General features: G+C 35.9%; 1 protein-coding gene across 1 annotated transcript in view; it reads left to right on the top strand.

Annotated features, from left to right (window-relative positions):
* The window catches only part of CNTN5 (contactin 5), a 649216-nt gene that overhangs the window by 513520 nt on the left and 115072 nt on the right, over positions 1–20624 (top strand). The window lies entirely within an intron of this gene.

The raw sequence follows: 20624 nt of genomic DNA, 5'->3' as shown, positions 1-20624 counted from the left end.
TTTCTATACAAGGGACTTAAGCATCCCCAAATTTTTGCATCTGAGGAGGGATCTCGGAACCAATTCCTGGTGGATACTGGAGAACAACTAAATGAGAATAATTGCAAATTTTTGCTTCAGAGAAAAACATATTAAAGAAAATCTACTGCTTTCTTTATAGTTTAGGCCACAGTATTGCCAAGGGTGCAGCTGTCTTAAAATGAATGACTTTATAAACATGTGGTCCTAAAGTGTCTTTGGAGATAAAAATTCCAAATTTACTTCATGGTATATTTAGGAAAATATGTCACAGGATAGCTATAAATTATTCATAAATGAATAGTCAGATTGAAAAAATTTAAAGCCCATACAGGCATATGTTATTTTTTGATCTTAATTTGCATTACAGAGTTGTAATGAGTCATACACAATAAATCCAATATTGGATTTATAGAAAGCTTTGCAGAAGCATGATACCTAGCATATTTTAGCACCCCATATGTTATTTTCCCACAGGATTTCTTCAACTCATCTGTTCTTAGAATTTGTGTAACACTAGCTACTAAATTAATTTCAGGATAGTGTCTGGGTTGCTTGAGGTTTTAAATAAACAAGTTGATTATTTTTAATTATTCTTGCTAGTTTTCACAATAGACACTCAAATATCTATTTTCCATTTCAGAAAGATCACCTTCGATGGATGGAGAGTAACACTTATATATTGGAATATATTTAGAGTGCACAACTCCAACTTATATAAAAGTACATTAAGTGTTTATGCCTGCCTAACTACTTGAAATTGTTGCTTAATTTAACTTTCACCTGGTTTGTAATAATTGACCAAGAAGTGTTTGTATTTTTCTAAAAAGGAACACAAGGATTCTCTAAATAAACATTTTAAATGTAGTGATGTGTAAAGTCTCACATTAGTAGTCAAATGCTTCAGCCAAAAACAGCACAAGCCATTTTAGCTCACAGCTCACAAGGAGTCAAAATCCCAATGACAAATACATGTAATTCACAAATTATATTAACCAAGATAAATATAATAAAATTCCAATTTTATAAGACTGACATGGGGAAGAGGTGATAAAATTTTTGTTTTTCCTTTCAATGGAAGTAGAAAAATCACCAGAGTCTGTGAGATTGCAAGAAACATATGTCCAAAGCATCCTTGGAGAATCCAATGGCCACTGTCACTGAAACTGCTACTATTATTACTGACAACTTCTACTAAGTAGCAACAGTACAATAAATCAACACTGGAAAACAGACTTACTGAATTATCACAATTTATATAAAAAATTTATTGCAAAGAAAAATGCTCATACATTTTTAATCATTTATATAGGATTTTCCCCAAATCTTTCTATATGTTCTAAAGTCTTCCATTGTACATTTTTATCTACAATTTTCAATGGCTTCTTTCCTTTGACTCTTCTTGTATGAAAAGAAAATTCATTTCCAATGAATTTCCAATACACTCAGAATAAAATCCAAATTCATTACCATTGTCTTCAAATCCCTTTATTACCTGGCTCTTACTGATATTTCCAACAACATTATGTTCCTCTAAACTCTTCTTTCAGTTTGATTAAACCACAGCAGAATTCTTTCTGTTCCACAGATATGCCAAGCACATAACACTTAGGAATATTTTTATTAATAATATCTGCCTGGAAAACTCTTGCCCGTTTATGTGCTCGATAGTTCCTTCCTATCATTGATGCTTTTGAACTGTGGTGTTGGAGAAGACTCTTGAGAGTCCCTTGGACAGCAAGGAGATCAAACCAATCAATCCCAAAGGAAATCAACCCTGAATATTCATTGCAAGGACTGATGATGAAGTTGAAGCTCCAATACTTTGGCCACCTGATAAGAACTGACTCATTGGAAAAGACTCTGATGCTGGGAAAGACTGAAGGCAAAATGACAGGGGGTGGCAGAGGATGACATAGCATAATTAACTCAATGGAGATGAATCTGAGCAAACTCCAGGAGATAGTGAAGGACAGGGAAGCCTGGCATGCTGCAGTCCATGGGATCACAAAGAGTTGGATGGGACTTAGCCAATGAACAACAATATCATTTGATTGTCAGCTCCATGTCTAATGTCTCCTTCTTTGTCTCCAACCAATTTTTATATCACTTTATTTTCTCCATTGCATTTATTACTATCTGAAATCATCTCATTCATTTGTCTATTGACTATCTTCTCCCTACAAAGTAAAATGTATAAGGGCAAGTACATTCTATACCTTATTTACTGCCTAATGCCCAAAGTCTAGTATATATATTTCCCAATACTGTTAAACAAATTATTAGGTGTATGAATGAATGAATAGGTAATCTTTTACACTAAAAAGAATAATCACATTTTTAAAAAGTCATATAAATAAGGAAGAATGTTCAGTATACAGAGTAGCAACTAAGTAAACAATAATCATAGGCATTTAATATTAAATATACTGTCATGGCATATAACATGTCAATAAGCAGAAAAGCAACCCAGTAAAATTGGAGGAAGAACTGGGAGTGGTGCGGTGGGAAAAGATTTTCAGTTTACTGTGGCTGTAATCACAAAACTATTATTTGAAGTTTGGTGCTCTGATCTCTTTAAGTCCCTCAGCAATTGTTTTCATGATTTTCCTTTCACTCCACCCTATTCCTTGGAACATACATTCATACATACACACATTCTTACAGGAAATATTAATCCAAATATTAAAAACTAATTTCAAACAACCAAGAACAATTCATACAGTAGATTCTAGCAACCTGGAGTGCAGATATGAAGATTCTGTGGGTTTTGTTCCAAATCACCACAATAAAGTGAATATAACAATAAAAAGTCACACAAATGTTTTGGTTTTCAAGTATATATAAAATTTATACTTATACAGAAAAAGCTTTTAATAAAATTAACCATTCATTTATGATTTAAAAAAAAAAAAACTCTTCAGAAAGTGGGCATAGAGAAAATCTAGTTCAACATAACAATGGCCATATAAACTCACAGCTAAACTTACAGATAATGTCATAGTCAACAGCAGAAACCTGAAATCGTTTCCTCTAAGATTAGGAACCAGGCAAGGCTATCCACTTTTACTGCTTCTGTTCAACTTAGTTTTGGAAGTTCTTGCCACAGAACTAGGAGAAGTCCGAGTAGAAAAAGAAATACAAGAAATTGAAATTGGAAAAGATGTAAACTTGTCAGTTTGCAGATGACATGATACTATACATAGAAAATCCTAAAGATACTACCAGCAAACTACTAGAGCTCTTCAACTAATTCAGTAATGTTGCAGGATACAAAATTAATACAGAGAAATCTGTTGCATTTCTATACACTAACATCTAAAGATCAGAAATAGAAATTAAGGAAGCAATTTCATTTACCATCACATCAAAAATAAGAAAATATCTAGTAATAAACTTACCTAAGGAGACAAAAGAACTGCACTCAGAAAACTTTAAGATGTAGAAGAAAGAAACTGAAAATGACAACCTGAAAGAATCCCAAGAATAATGTTCTTGGATTGAAAGAATCAATATTGTCAAAATAAATATACTACCCAGAGCAATCTGTAGATGCAATGCACTCCTTACCAAATTACCATTGGCATTTTTCACAGAACCAGAACAAAAAGTTTTAAAATTTATAAGGAAACAAAAGACCATGAGAAGCCAAGACAATCTTGAGAAAGGAAAACAGAGCTGGAGGAATAAAACTCCTTGACTTCAGACTATATGGCAAAGCTACAGTTATCAAAACAATTTGGTACCATTGCAAAAAAGACATAGATCAATGGAATAGAATAGAAAGCTCAGAAATGAACCCACTCACCCATGGTCAATTAATCCACCATGAAAGAGGCTAGCCTATGCAATGGAGAAAATAAGTTATTCTGGAAAAACTGGACGACTGCATGTAAAAGAATGATTAGGACATTCTCTAAAACCATATAAAAAATAAACTCAAACTTAATTAAAGATCTAAATGTAATATACTACAGGTGTTACAAAACTCCTAGAGGAAAACACAATCAGAACATTCTTTGACTTAAACTGCAGCAATATCTTTTTGGATTCATCTCCTAGAGTAATGGAAATGAAAACAAAAATGAAAAAATGGGAACTAAAAACTTAAGTTTTTGCATGGCAAAGGATATCATAAGCAAAATGAAAAGACAACCTACATAACGGATAAAATATTTGCAGATGATCTGGCTGACAAGAGATTTGTTGTTCTTGTGGTGGTGGTTTAGTTGCTGAGTCATGTCTAATTCTGTCGCAACCCCATGGACTATAGCCTGTCAGTCTCCTCTAAACATGGGATTTCCCAAGCAAGAATACTGGAGCGGGTTGACATTTCCTTCCTCAGGGGATCTTTCCCATCCCAGGGATCGAATCTGCGTCTCCTGCATTAACAGGCATATTCTTTTCCACTGAGCCATCTCGGAAGCCTGACAAGAGATTAAGCTCCAAAATACACAAACAGCTCATACAGCTCAATATCAAAAAAACAAACAACCCAGCAGAAAAAATGGGCAGAAGACACAAAAATTTTTTCTTCAAAAAAGACATACAGATGGCCAAAAGACACAAGCAAAGATGCTCAACATCACTGTTTATTACAGAAATGCAAATCAAAAATACAATGAGGTATCACCTCACACTAGTCAGGATGACCATCATCAAAAAGTCTATAAATACTAAATGATAGAAAGGGTGTGGTGAAAAAAAGAAACCCGCCTGTACAGTTGATGGGAATGTAAATTGGCACTTTGGAGAACAGAATGAAGTTCCTTATAAAACTAAAAATAGATCTATTTATGATCCAACAATCCCACTCCTGGTCATATATCCAGAGAAAACTATAAATAAAAAAGATACATGCAACCCAATATTCATAGTAGCACTATTTACAACAGCCAAGACATGAAAGCAACCTGTGTCCATCAACAGTTGAAAGAATAAAGAAGATGTGGCACATATATATACAATGAAATATTATCAGCCATAAAAAAAGAATGAAATACTGCCATTTGCAGCAGCTAGAGGTTATTATACCTGCTGTATAGCCCAGTATACTGAATCACTCTTCTATAAACATGAAATTAACACAGCTTGTAAATCAACTGTATTTCAAGTTAAATAAAAGTTGTGCTTACAAAATGCTTAGTCCTTTAAGTTTGCTTAATTCTCAAAAACAATGTAAATACCTTAATTAAAAATATCACTAAAAAATGCTAACCATCATGTGAACTTTCAGTGCATTGTAGTAGTAACATCAAAAATTACAGATTACCGTAACAAATATAATAACAGGGAGAAAGTTTGAAATAGCCCAAGAACTACAAAAATGTGGCACATGAACATGAAGTGAGCAGATGCTGTTAGAAAAATGATGCTGATAAACTTGCTAGATTAAGAGTTGCCACAAACCTTCATTTTTTTTTTTTTAAGCAATATTACTTCTGTGGGAGAGGGAGAGGGTGAGATGATTTGGGAGAATGGCATTTAAACATGTATAATATCATATAAAAAAGCAATATTTGTAAAGTGCAATAAAATGAAGTGTAACTGTATATGGGTAAGAAATTAAATAGAAATGTTAAAGAAAAGGTTTATGTGTCCACTGAGATTTTATATTGAGGAGATTATTTTTAATTATCCATTGATATATCAGTCCCTTTAGCGTGACTGAAAGTCTCTCAGTTGTGTCCAACTCTTTGCAACCCATGGACTGTAGCCTGCCAGGCTCCTCTATCCATGGAATTCTCCAGGCAAGAATGCTGGAGTGCATTGCCATACCCTTCTCCAGGGGATCTTTCTGACCCAGAGATTGACCCAAGTCTCCTACATTGCAGGCAGATTCTTTACCATCTGAACCAACAGGGAAGCCCCCTCTGAGTGCCAGGGCCTTATTATCTCTCCCTATTTACAACTGCAAGGCCACTGACCTGCATCCCAGGAGTTCTGCTATGTATATTTTGATCTATAGCTTGAGACATGAAACCTCTGACAACAGCTTTAATCTGTTGCAATTAAATACAGGTGCCTCCCACATTTATTATCTTCCTCTGAGCTTCACATAACTCTACTTCACTTGTATGGTTATGAATTTTATCTAAATCATTTCTTACCTGAAATTCATGACTTCCTTGATGCCTATCATGTCAACTTTTAAACTCAATCTCCTGTTTCTGGTAATGAGCAATAAAAAAATCTAATGGAAGAATGTTGACTCAGCTCCTATAAAATCATGTTTTTCATTTCACATAAGCTTTCAATGTTTTTCAGTAATATTGCTCTTTAGCTGTTATTTATTTCCCATCACGTGGCTCTCAATAATGATTTCTGACTTTTTAAACTCTCTTCAGTCTCCAAACTAGCATCTTCCTACCTTTGCACTTCAGTGTTATCTTCAGAATTATTTCAATTAAAATTTATTACTTTAGTTGAGAGGAAAACTTTTGAGATCCACCACCAGATTTTGCCCTTTTTATATCATTTTTCTTCCAATTTGTTTAGCATGAAATTTTGGAATAATATTTCATTCCCATTCTTGACTCTTCCTTTATAATATCTACTGTGTTGGTTCACCTCCAAATTTAAAACATTTACTGACCTCCATTACCTTTGTAAAAATGTTCAAACTCATTCAGGTGTTCAAAGTCTTCCCTTGACCTCCTTTTCTCCATATAAAATTTTGCTACTCTGATCAAACTTAAATCATCTACTTTTCTGCTCTTCAAAAAGCCTTGAATTCTTTAGTCATTTGGCATATTTGTTTATTACCCTCTTTTGCCACCCAAAACAAACAAAAGGCACCTGTTCCATCTTCAAATACTAAGCCAAAGGAACAGTTTTCTTGGAATATTCACAGGAAAACCCATCTTTCCAGCTTTAGTACCTGAAAAATTTTGTGTGTGCTAGAGATACAAAAGTGAATTCCTAACTCACTTAGCTAGAAAATGTAAGGCCTGCATAAGATCTTAGGTCCCCTAGTATCCAGTCAGCTTCAATAAGTCAAAGCTGTCAAGTTTTAGCTTTTCATTTTCGTCCTCATATGACAATTTCTTTAACTTTTCCAGGCCCCTTTTTTAAAAAAAAAATGAATGTAGCAATGAGAATGACACAGATTATTAGTGGATTTCTAAAATAGAATTTTAGGTCAAGATTGCTCCAAAATTCTTTCTCTGATTATCAATACTTTAACTTTATTGTCATAGAAATTTATTGGTTATAATTCTACATCTTTAATAAGCCCAAAATCTCTATCCAAAAGTGATTATGCCATTATTTTGTAGGTAAATATTTAAGTCAATTTAGTAATTTCATTGTATAATTTGCTTTTCTGGGAATTTTCTGCTAGTTGGCCAGCTGTTCTTTCAGTTTTCCCAACTGACTTGTCATTTTTCTGTTACAAGTGGCTTATCTGGAGTAATTGGATATTGTTGGAGATTCTCTTTTGGGGTTATTTATGCTAGTATAACTAGTTTTAGCACATAAAATGAGTTGTTCTAGTTTCAGTCTTCAGAAACCCACAGAGTTTTGTTATGCTTTGTATCTCAGGATGCTTCCAGTTGCAAGTAATATGAAGCCTAACTCAAACTGGCTTCAACAATAAGGAAATTTACTGATTCTTTTAACAAAAAGCTAAAGCAGATTATTTCTTTGGTTGATCCAGTGTCTCAAGTTTCTTTCAAGGACCCAGGTTGGTTCCATCTCTCCACTCAGTCATCTTCAATGCTGGCCTTACCCTAAAAGCCCATTGTAATCATAGGCTGATTGCCAAGAATAATAGAGGCTAAATCTTTTCATGGGGCTTCCCAGCTGGCTCAGTGTTAAAGAATTCACCTGCCAAGCAAGAGACACATGTTCGATCCTTCGGTTGAGAAGATCCCCTGGAGAAGGAAATGGCAATCCACTCCAGTAGTCTTGCCTGGGAAATCCCATGGGATAGTCATAAAAGAGTCAGACATTACTTAGCAACTAAACAGCAACAAATGCTTTCTTGTTTATATACAGCAAGAGAAAAAACTAGTGTATCTCTACAAACACCTGTTCGTTCATCGGATTTCTCCAGTTTAGACCACATGCTTGCTCCTGAAGCATCAATCATAAGAAGATTATCATAATCTAATTGATCTATTAAAATGCAGAAACATTACTTTGCCAACAAAGATGCATCTAGTCAAAGCTATGGTTTTTCCAGTCGTCATGTATGGATGTAAGAGTTGGACTGTGAAGAAAGCTGAGCAACAAAGAATTGATGTTTTTGAACTGTGGTGTTGGAGAATACTCTTGGTAGTCCCACGGACAGCAAGGAGATCCAACCAGTCCATCCTAAAGGAAATCAGTCTTGAATATTCATTGGAAGGACCGATACTGAAAGTGAAACTTCAATACTTTGGCCACCTAATGCGAAGAATTGACTCATTGGAAAAGACCCTGATGCTGGGATAGACTGAAGGCAGGAGGAGAAGGGGATGACAGAGGATGATATGGTTGGATGGCATCACTGATTCAACGGACATGAGTTTGAGTAAACTCAGGGAGTTGGTGATGGAAAGGGAGCCCTGACATGCTGCATTCCATGGGGTCACAGAGTCAGACACAACTGAGCAACTGAACTGAATTGAACTGAACTGGCTTATGTCTAACTTCCTGAACCAATCACCAGCAAAGGCAGGTGAGATTTCCAAAATTTGCATATTCTAATCAAGGCTGCATATATAATGAGGGGTTAATTCCTTATACCATATTGTGACAGGTGGAGTGAATGTTATTAGCGAGCCAATCACAAGGCCCACTTCATCTCTAATATACATTTCCTATCTCTAAATCCATTTTTGATTATTCTTTATAATCTTCTGTATATTCTTCTTTATAGAAGTCATTTGCCCCTGCTAATAATAATGGTTAAACTTTTGAAATCTGTGTTTTCTGCCTGTGTTCAATTACGTGAAGAAGTGTTGGGTATTAACAAACAGCACAGAGTTAAAATTTTATGTATATATATATATGCAACTAAGAATCAGAATTGAGTTCCAAGGCCACTATTGGAATATTGTGTCCTCTTGCATGAGTTACTTGTACTTTCTGAGACTCAGTCTTCTCATTTGCAGACAATTTGGTATTATAGAAAACACCAATTTTTCTATAAAGACTTGAGAGGAAGTACATACCTTCTACCTGATATGTGTTTGTTAAATCATTATCATTTCAGCATCAGCTTTTTCTCTTGTATCATAAACCCTTGAAGATAGAGATCAATTATTGAATCCATTAGTAACAGTACATTTTTTCTTTTTCAAAGCATTTTCACATCATCCTTGTTTATTTTGGCAAATCAGTATGTTGCATAGGTTCTCATTTTTATTGGTAAAAATGAAGCATTGTGAGATCATATGACATTGTCAATGTTATTGAGTTAAAGACCTAGCCAATACTAGCATAGCTGTTTACAAAGTACTGTTATATATATATTACCCTTCACAGCCCTCACAATAATGACATAATATTGATATTGCCATTCCTTTTATAGAATGTACAAAAACTAAGAATTTATGAGGTTCAGAAACTTACTCAAGTTTCAGAAACTTGCATAAAGCTCTTACACAAAAGAACCAGAAGTGGAATTAGGTTCCTATGACTTTTTAACCAAATCTCTTTTCTTTAGCTCAGTTTTTCCTAAAATATAGGATGCATAAAAATTCCTAGACAACTTGCGTGAACTACAATGCTGAGGCTCTAGTCACAGATAATGAAATTCAGTAGCTATTGAGTATAGTCCAGTAATCTAGATTTTTTTTTTTTTTTACAAATACCAGAGATTTTGTTGCTCATCAAAGTTTGAAATATGCTAATAGCTTGTTTTGGAGAAGGCAATGGTACCCTACTCCAGTACTCTTGCCTGGAAAATCTCAGGGACGGGGGAGCCTGGTGGGCTGCTGTCTATGGGTTCTCACAGAGTCAGGCACAACTGAAGCGACTTAGCAGCAGCAGCAGCAATAGCTCATTTGCTGTTGCTATTTAGACACACCGTGATCAGATGGGTAGCTAATTAAGACAATTTAACAAAGAGGAAAAGACAGCATGTGGGTATGTGCATGCTCAATTGTGTCCAACTCTTTGTGATCCCTTGGACTGTATGTGGTCCACAAGGCTCTGCTGTTCATGGAATTTTCCAGGCAAGAATACTGGATGGGTTACCATTTCCTACTCCAGGAGAACATAGCATAATTAGAATCATTTTTTAAAATATATATTAAGTGTATTTTAAAGAATAGACTATGATTTTGTAAAGATATATTACTTTTTTAATATGTTGATTGAGTCAGAAAGAAAACAGTGTAAAAAATAGTCAAAAAGCTGTGATAGACTGTTAATAAAAATTATTCATTAAATCAGTAATTATTGTGATAACACACTAGGTGTCAAGAACTTTACTGGGAAGTGGGAATAAAATAGTGAGCAAATTACAACCACAGTTTCAGCTGTACAGTACCTAAAATTCAAATAGGAAATCTACAATTAATAGGAGAGTCACACAAATAAGTAGAAGCTTTGATGTGATTTCAGCTGTGAATGAGAGGTATATGGTACTATATGAGTGGATATAATCTGGTGAATATCCTAAATAGGGCAGTCAGAGAAATTTCTTCCAAAGCAATAATATTTGGGGAAAGATTGAAATTTGAAGCCTAAACAGATATTAAATAGGCTAAGTGAAGAGAGACAAGAATTTCATGCTGAGGGCCCAGGTTACACAATAATGATGATGATAGATACAAAATAACAGTAATAATAAATATAATCATAATAATGATATATTAATATATCAGTAAAAGAAAGAAAATAACAATATATATAATAATGATGATACATACATAGACAAAAGCATGGAAAAGACTAGAGATTTCCTCAAGAAAATTAGAAATGCCAAGGGAATATTTCATGCAGAGATGGGCATAATAAAGGACAGAAATGGTATGGACCTAAACAGAAGCAGAAGATATTAAGGGGTTGCCATTTCCTTCTCCAAGAAGAGGTGGAAAGAATACACAGAAGAACTATACATGACCCAGATAACCACAATGGTGTGATCACTCACCTAGAACCAGACATCCTGGAATGTGAAGTCAAGTGGGCCTCAGGAAGCATTACTACAAACAAGGCTAGTGGAGGTGATGGAATTCCAGCTGAGCTTTTTCAAATCCTAAAACATGATGCTATGAAGGTGCTGCACTCAATATGCCAGCAAATGTGGAAAATTCAGCAGTGGCCACAGGACTGGAAAAGGTCAGTTTTCATTCCAATCCCAAAGAAAGGCAATGTCAAAAATGTTCAAACTACCACACAATTTCACTCATCTCACACACTAGAAAAGTAATGTTCAAAATTCTCCAAGCCAGGCTTGAACAGTACATGAACTGAGAACTTCAAGCTGGATTTAGAAAAGACAGAGGAGCCAGAGTTGAAATTGCCAACATCTGTTGGATCATGAAAAAGTAAGAGAATTCCAGAAAACCATCTATTTCTGCTTCATTGATTATGCTAAAGCGTTTGTGCAGATCACAACAAACTGGAAAATTTATTTTTCTTTTTGGAATGTTTCTATTTTTTTTTTAATTGAATTTTATTTTATTTTTTAACTTTACAATATTGTATTGGTTTTGCCATATATCAAAATGAATCTGCCACAGGTATACATGTGTTCCACATCCTGAACCCTCCTCCCTCCTCCCTCCCCATACCATCCCTCTGGGTCATCCCAGTGCACCAGCCCCAAGCATCCAGTATCGTGCATCGAACCTGGACTGATGACTCGTTTCATATATGATATTATACATGTTTCAGTGCCATTCTCCCAAATCATCCCACCCTCTCCCTCTCCCACAGAGTCCAAAAGACTGTTCTATACATCTGTGTCTCTTTTGCTGTCTCGTATACAGGGTTATTGTTACCATCTTTCTAAATTCCATATATATGCGTTAGTATACTGTATTGGAGTTTTTCTTTCTGGCTTACTTCACTCTGTATAATAGGCTTCAGTTTCATCCACCTCATTAGAACTGATTCAAATGTATTCTTTTTAATGGCTGAGTAATACTCCATTGTGTATATGTACCATAGCTTTCTTATCCATTCATCTGCTGATGGACATCTAGGTTGCTTCCATGTCCTGGCTATTATAAACGGTGCTGCGATGAACATTGGGGTACACATGTCCCTTTCAATTCTAGTTTCCTCAGTGTGTATGCCCAGCAGTGGGATTGCTGGATCATAAGGCAGTTCTATTTCCAGTTTTTTAAAGAATCTCCACACTGTTCTCCATAGTGGCTGTACTAGTTTGCATTCCCACCAACAGTGCAAGAGGGTTCCCTTTTCTCCACACCCTCTCCAGCATTTATTGCTTGTAGACTTTTGGATCGCAGCAAAAAATTGAAAGAATTTCCTCTAAAGTCAGGAACAAGACAAGGGTGCCCACTTTCACCATTATTATTCAATATAGTTTTGGAAGTTTTGGCCACAGCAATCAGAGCAGAAAACAAAATAAAAAGAATCCAAATTGGAAAAGAAGAAGTAAAACTCTCACTGTTTGCAGACAACATGATCCTCTACATAGAAAACCCTAAAGATTCCACCAGAAAATACTAGAACTAATCAATGAATATAGAAAAGTTGCAGGATATAAAATCAACACACAGAAATCCCTTGCATTCCTATACACTAATAATGAGAAAATAGAAAGAGAAATTAAGGAAACAATTCCGTCCACCATTGCAACGAAAAAAATAAAATACTCTAGGAATATATCTACCTAAAGAAACTAAAGACCTATATATAGAAAACTATAAAACACTGCTGAAAGACATCAAAAAGGACACTAATAGATGGAGAAATATACCATGTTCATGGATCGGAAGAATCAATATAGTGAAAATGAGTATCCTACCCAAAGCAATCTATAGATTCAATGCAATCCCTATCAAGCTACCAACAGTATTTTTCACATAGCTAGAACAAATAATTTCACAATTTTTACGGAAATACAAAAAACCTCGAATAGCCAAAGTGAACTGGAGGAATCAACCTCCCTGACTTCAGGCTCTACTACAAAGCCACAATCATCAAGACAGTATGGTACTGGCACAAAGAAATATAGATCAATGGAACAAAATAGAAAGCCCAGAGATAAATCTACGCATATACGGACACCTTATCTTTGACAAAGGAGGCAAGAATATACAATGAATTAAAGACAATCTCTTTAACAAGTGGTGCTGGGAAAACTGGTCAACCACTTGTAAAAGAATGAAACTAGAATACTTTCTAACACTATACACAAAAATAAACTCAAAATGGATTAAAGATCTAAACATAAGACCAGAAACTATAAAACTCCTACATAAGAACATAGGCAAAACACTCTCCGACATACATCACAGCAGGATCCTCTATGACCCACCTCCCAGAATACTGGAAATAAAAGCAAAAATACACAAATGGGATCTAATGAAACTTAAAAGCTTCTGCACAACAAAGGAAACTATAAGCAAGGTGAAAAGACAGCCTTCAGAATGGGAGAAAATAGCAAATGAAGCAACTGACAAACAACTAATCTCAAAAATATACAAGCAATTCCTACAGCTCAATTCCAGAAAAATAAATGACCCAATCAAAAAATGGGCCAAAGAACTAAACAGACATTTCTCCAAAGAAGACATACAGATGGCTAACAAACACATGAAAAGATGCTCAAAATCACTCATTATCAGAGAAATGCAAATTAAAACCACTATGAGGTACCATTTCACGCCAGTCAGAATGGCTGCAATCCAAAAGTCTACAAGCAATAAATGCTGGAAAATTTCTTAAAAGGATGGGAATCCCAGACCACCTTACCTTCCTCCTAAGAAGTCTGTAAGCAAGTCAAGAAGCAGCAGATAGAAATGGACATGGAACAATGGACTGTTTCCAAATTGGGAAAGGAGTACCTCAATGCTGTATATTGTCTTCCCACTTATTTAATTATAGGCAGAGTACCTCATGTGAAATGCCAGGCTGGATGAAGCACAAGCTGGAATCAAGATTGCCAGGAGAAATATCAATAATGTCAGATACGCAAATGACATCACTCTTTCAGCAGAAAGCAAAGAGGAACTAAAGAGTCTCTTAATGAAATTGAAAGAGGAGAGAGTGAAAAAGCTCACTTAAAATCCAACATTTAAAAAATATGAGGATGGTATCTGGTTTCATCTATTCATGGCAAATAGATGGGGAAACAATGGAAACAGTGAGGGACTTTATTTTCTGGGCTCAAAAATCACTGCCGATGGTGACTGCAGTCATGAAATTAAAAGACGCTTGTTCCTTGGAAGGAAAGCTATGACCAACCTAGACAGCATATTATAAAGCAGAGGCATTACTTTGCTAACAAAGGTCCAACTAGTCAAAGCTTTGGTTTTTCTCAGTAGTCATGTATAGATATGAGAGTTGGACCATAATGAAAGCTGAGCGCCAAAGAATTGATGCTTTTGAAATGTGATTTTGGAGAAGACTCTTGAGAGTCCATTGGACTGCAAGAAGATCCAACCAGTCAATTGTAAAGGAGATCAGTCCTGAATATTTACTGAAAGAACTGATGCTGAAGCCAAAGCTCCAATACTTTGGCCACCTGATGGGAAGAACTGACTCACTGGAAATGACCCTGATGCAGGGAATGATTGAAGGTGGGAGGAGAAGGAGATGACAGAGGATGAGATGGTTGGATGGCATCACTGGCTCAATGGACATGAGTTTGAGCAAGCTCCGGGAGTTGGTGATGGACAAGGAGGCTTGGAGTGCTGCATTCCATGAGGTTGCAAAGAGTCGGACATGACTGAGTGACTGAATTGAATTGAACTGAACTGATGGAAAGACAGAGTAAATGGTGAACTTTACCAAACTAATTGGAAACAAAATTTGTTTTTGAAAAAAAAAATCATTAGAACTGTTTATCTCTCATTTTCATCCTTAACTACCCTTGGTTTAAAAAAAAAAAAATGTTCTCCTGGGATTGAGAACAGTATGAAAGGATCACCTAAAAAGTAAAGAGATATAAGAACACTCTCTCAACTTCATGAGGAACATAATGATGTAAGGAAGCATCTGAGAAGAAGGCAAAGAAGGAGGGAGGCAATGCTATGTGAAGTTACACTTGCCAGCCCAGCATGTCAAAATATGTCAGGAAATATTTTCTTGCATAAAAATAAATATGCTTATCAATAATACTTTAAATAAGTGTATAAGTCTTCATTTTCTATTGTAAAGATGAAAACCTTAGCAAGCAGTTACTACTAGGCATTAACATGTGATGTGCTACAGAAAATCTACTCACGTTACTGAATATGACTTTTTAATGAAAGATTTTGTCATTATTTACATATGGTTTTTTAAATTTTCTCTACACAAAATGGTCCTTTGTACTGGATGTTTCAATGCATCTATTTAAAATATATTATGAAAACAGAAAATACTCTTCATGGCCTGAGTTATGGAGTTTATTTCTCTCCATTAATCTAACCTTTGAGACAGTAATTAAATCTCTTCATTTGGTATTAGAAGGGCATGCTTGTAACTTTGCTTCTGTGACTGCCATGCTTGCTTTCTTTTATTCTGACCCATATGCCTGAAAGTGAAAGTCACTCAGTCATGTCCAATACTTTGTGACCCCATGGACTATGCAGTCCGTGGAATACTCCAGGCCAGAATACTGGAATGGGTAGCCCTTTCCATCTCTAGGGGATCTTCCCAACGCAGGGATCAAACCCAGGTCTCTGACATTCCAGGAGGATTCTTTACCAACTGAACTCTCAGAGAAGCTGACCAAATGCCTACATGCATTAGTAAGAAGAGCCCCCAAGCAATATTTAAGACTTAAAAACAACCAGTTTAAGATACCATGGCATATTTGGTATTAAATTTTTTCACCTTAGTTTAAACAATTAACAGCAAAGCTGTTTAATATTTTGAATCTCAACAAGTTTAATTTTTCACTTAAAACTTCTAAATAAGAAAAATACAAAGTCCCTTAAATCTTATAAAAATGAAAATAAAAATGGAGATTTATTTTTACAAAATAAATTTGCTTAAAAAATAACACACACCAATAAAATGGGAAAAACTAGAGATCACTTCAAGAATATTAGAGATACCAAGGGAATATTTCATGAAAAGATGGGCTTAATAAAAGACAGAAATGATATAGACCTAATAGAAGCAGATTATATTAAAAAGTAGTGACAAAAATACACAAAAGAACTATACACAAAAAGATCTTCATGACCCAGATAATCACGATAGTGTGATCGCTGACCTAGAGCCAGACATCCTGGAATGTGAAGCCAAGTGGGCCTTAGGAAGTATCACTACGAACACAACTAGTGGAGGTGATGGAATTCCAGTTGAGCTATTTCAAATCCTAAAAGATGATGCTGTGAAAGTGCTGCACTCAATAGGTCAGCAAATTTGGAAAACTCAGCAGTGGCCACAGGACTGAAAAAGGTCAGTTTTCATTCCAATCTCAAAGAAAGGCAATGCCAAAGAATGATGAAACTACCTTACAATTGCAATCATCTCACACGCTAGTAAAGTAATGCTCAAAATTCTCCAAGCCAGGCTTCAGAAATACGTGAACCGTGAACTTCCAGATGTTCAAGCTGATTTTAGAAAAAGCAGAGAACCAGAGATCAAATTGACAACATCCGCTGGATCATGGAAAAAGCAAGAGAGTTCCAGAAAAACATCTATTTCTGCTTCATTGACTATACTAAAGCCTTTAACTGTGTGGATCCCAATTAACTGTGGAAAATTCTGAAAGAGATGGGAATACCAGACCACCTGACCTGCCTCTTGAGAAACCTGTATGCAGGTCAGGAAGCAACAGTTAGAACTGGACATGGAACAACAGACTGGTTCCAAATAGGAAAAGGAGTATGTCAAGGCTGTATATTGTCACCCTGCTTATTTAACTTTTATGCAGAATACATCATAAGAAATGCTGGGCTGGAGGAAGCACAAGCTGGAATCAAGACTGCCGGGAGAAATATCAATAACCTCAGATATGCAGATGACACCACCCTTATGGCAGAAAGTGAAGAGGAACTAAAGAGCCTCTTGATGAAAGTGAAAGAGGAGAGTGAAAAAGTTGGCTTAAAGCTCAACATTCAGAAAACGAAGATCATGGCATCGGGTCCCATCACTTCATGGGAAATAGATGGGGAAACATTGGAAACAGTGTCAGACTTGGTTTTTTTTGGGCTCCAAAATCACTGCAGATGGTGAGTGCAGCCATGAAATTAAAAGACGCTTACTCCTTGGAAGAAAAGTTATTACCAACCTAGACAGCATATTAAAAAGGAGAGACATTACTTTGTCAACAATGGTCCGTCTAGTCAAGGCTATTGTTTTTCCAGTAGTCATGTATGAATGTGAGAGTTGGACTATAAAGAAAGGTGAGTGCCAAGTAATTGATGCTTTTGAACTGTGGTGTTGGAGAAGACTCTTGAGAGTCCCTTGGACTGCAAGGAGATACAACCAGTCCATCCTAAAGATCAGTCCTGGGTATTCATTGGAAGGACTAATGTTGAAACTGAAATTCCAATATTTTGGCCACCTGATGTGAAGAACTGAGTCATTTGAAAAGACCCTGATGTTGGGAAAGATTGAAGGCCGGAGGAGAAGGGGATGACAGAGGATGAGATGGTTGGATGGCATCACTGACTGAATGGACATGAGTTTGGGTAAACTCTGGGAGTTGGTGATGGACAGGGAAGCCTGGCATGCTGCGATTCATGGGGCCGCAAAGAGTCAGACATGACTGAGTGACTAAACTGAACTGAACTAAATGGAAATATTTGTTGAATCAGTAGGTGTCAGAATCAGACAGAGAATTCTCTGGTTAATTTAAACATTTAAAAACTCTGTAACATTATTTTGCTTTTACATGAAGTTTTAAGTCCTAATTTCCTGTCACAGGATAAAAATGACAACTTTAGAGATAACAAGGAGATATACATTTTATGTGTTTTTCAACTTTAGAGTCCATGGCTTCTCAAGAGAAGATAATTTTCTAACTGAAAATCAGTGGAATGAGTTGATCTTGTAGTAAACTAATGGCCATCCTTGGGAGCACTTGATTGAGAGGGACTGAATTCATGAGAACATGGCTTCTGCTAGGGGCCTTTGTGCTTTGTCATTTGCCCAGAGTCCTCACCATGAAAATATAAAAAGACTGTGTCCTTTTTTTCTAAATGGTCTACTTTCAAACAAAATATTTATTTTAGTGAGCCTGTGTAACAGCGTTGTCATGGGAGTGTAAGAGGAGGACTTTCCAGATCCCTGACCATCTGACACTGAATCATTATAGCTCCATATAAAATTAATAAGATTTCTTCTGAATGAGTGGCATATATATAACATTCAGACATTAGCTACTGTCACACATTTGTCATCTTATCTCTTATTAAGCTATTTTCAGATATCTTCCATAAATTAGTAATAAAATTCTTTGAAGGGAAAATTTACTCCCTGATTTTTAAAAATGTCAAAAGATGTTGAAAATATGACTGTCATTAGCAGGCTTTAAAAACAAAAGTGTTCATTGCGTTTATATAACTCTAAAGTAATTTACTCCTCAATATATACAAGAAGTTAATTGTAGCCAGAATTCAGTATGCTGATACATTTTTATCCCTAAATAGAGCATTTAGGGATACTAGTGTAATGACTCTAAACTCATCTAAACTTTCATTATGGTGCATTATATTGCATGTATTGTATTTTAAAAGGTAAATCATACAAGTAATTTTTTAGAATACTTCTAAAATAATACATTCAAATAATATTTTAGACTTACAAATATATAGAAAGTTATCTGATCATAACTTTAATGCTCCAAGTTTCTAATAATTATGAGCTTTAGTATAAAATGGGGCTCCCCTAATAGCTCAGCTGGTAAAGAATCTGCCTGCAATGCAGGAGATCCTGGTTCAATTCCTGGGTTGGGAAGAGCCCCTGGAGAAGTGAAAGGCTATCCACTCCAGTATTCTTGGGCTTCCCTTGTGGCTTAGATAGTAAAGAATCCATCTGCAATACGGAAGACCTGGGTTCAATCCTTGGGTTGGGAAGATCCCCTAGCGAAGGGAAAGGCTACTGACTCCAGTATTCTGGCCTGAAGAATTCCATGGATTGTATAGTATAAAATATGAAAAGGTTAATTTTCTTCATTCTGAACCTAGTCTGTCCATTTTATTACCACCATACTCTATTCTGAAAAAATAAAAATTAACTCAAATATATTTGATTTAACAAAAAGAAAGAGGTTATCAGATTATTTTTATTATACATGACAATTATTTTTTAAATTGCTAATTGTTACACAGTATTTCAAATTCCCAGCATCACACGTTGGTCTTTCCACACCTCTTCTTTCCTCTCCCTTCTCTGTTCCATCTTTTCTTCAGATATTTATTGAGGGACTCAATTCAATTCAATTATTCAGTCATGTCTGACTCTTGTGACCCCATGGACTGCAGCACACCAGGCTTCCCTGTCCATCACAAACTCCTGGAGTTTGCTCAAACTCATGTCCATCAAGTCGGTGGTGCTATCCAACCATCTCTGCCATCCCCTTCTCCTGTCACCTTCAATCATTCCCAGCATCAGGGTCTTTTCAAATGAGTCAGCTCTTCGCATCAGATGGCCAAAATATTGGAGTTTCAGTTTCAACATCAGTCCGTCCAATGAGCACCCAGGACTGATCTCCTTTAGGCTGAACTGGTTGGATCTCCTTGCAGTCCAAGGGCCTCTCAAGATTCTTCTCCAACACCAGAATTCAAAAGCATCAATTCCTTGGCACTCAGCTTTCTTTTTTTTTTTTTTTAATTTTATTTTTAAACTTTACATAATTGTATTAGTTTTGCCAAATATCAAAATGAATCCGCCACAGGTATACATGTGTTCCCCATCCTGAGCCCTCCTCCCTCCTCCCTCCCCATTCCAGCTTTCTTTATAGTCCAACTCTCACATCCATACATGACTATTGGAAAAACCATAGCTTTGACTAGACGGACCTTTGTCAGCAAAAGTAATGTCTCTGATGTTTAATATGCTGTTTAGGTTGGTCATAGCTTTCCTTCCAAGAATCAAGCATCTTTTAATTTCATGGCTGCAGTCACCATCTGCAGTGATTTTGGAGCCCAAGAAAATAGTCTCTCACTGTTTCCATTGTTTCCCCATCTATTTGCCATGAAGTGATTGGACCGGATGTCATCATCTTAGTTTTTAAAAGTTGAGATTTAAGCCAGCTTTTTCACTCTCCTCTTTTACTTTCATTAAGAGGCTCTTTAGTTCCTCTTTACCTTCTGCCATAAGAGTGATGTCTTCTGCATATCTGAATTATTGATATTTCTCCCGGCAGTCTTGATTCTGGCTTGTGCTACATCCAGCCTGACATTTCACATGACATACTCTGCATAGAAGCTCAATGAGCAGAATGACAATATACAAACTTGTTCCCAATGTGGAACAAGTCCATTGTTCCATGTCCGTTTCTAACTGTTGCTTCTTGACCTGCATAAAGTTTTCTC

This window comes from Bubalus kerabau, chromosome 15 (assembly GCF_029407905.1).
Source record: "Bubalus kerabau isolate K-KA32 ecotype Philippines breed swamp buffalo chromosome 15, PCC_UOA_SB_1v2, whole genome shotgun sequence".
In the NCBI taxonomy this organism is placed as follows: Eukaryota; Metazoa; Chordata; class Mammalia; order Artiodactyla; family Bovidae; genus Bubalus; species Bubalus kerabau.
Note: the sequence above shows the minus strand (reverse complement) of the source record. Positions and strands in the feature narration are given on the sequence as shown.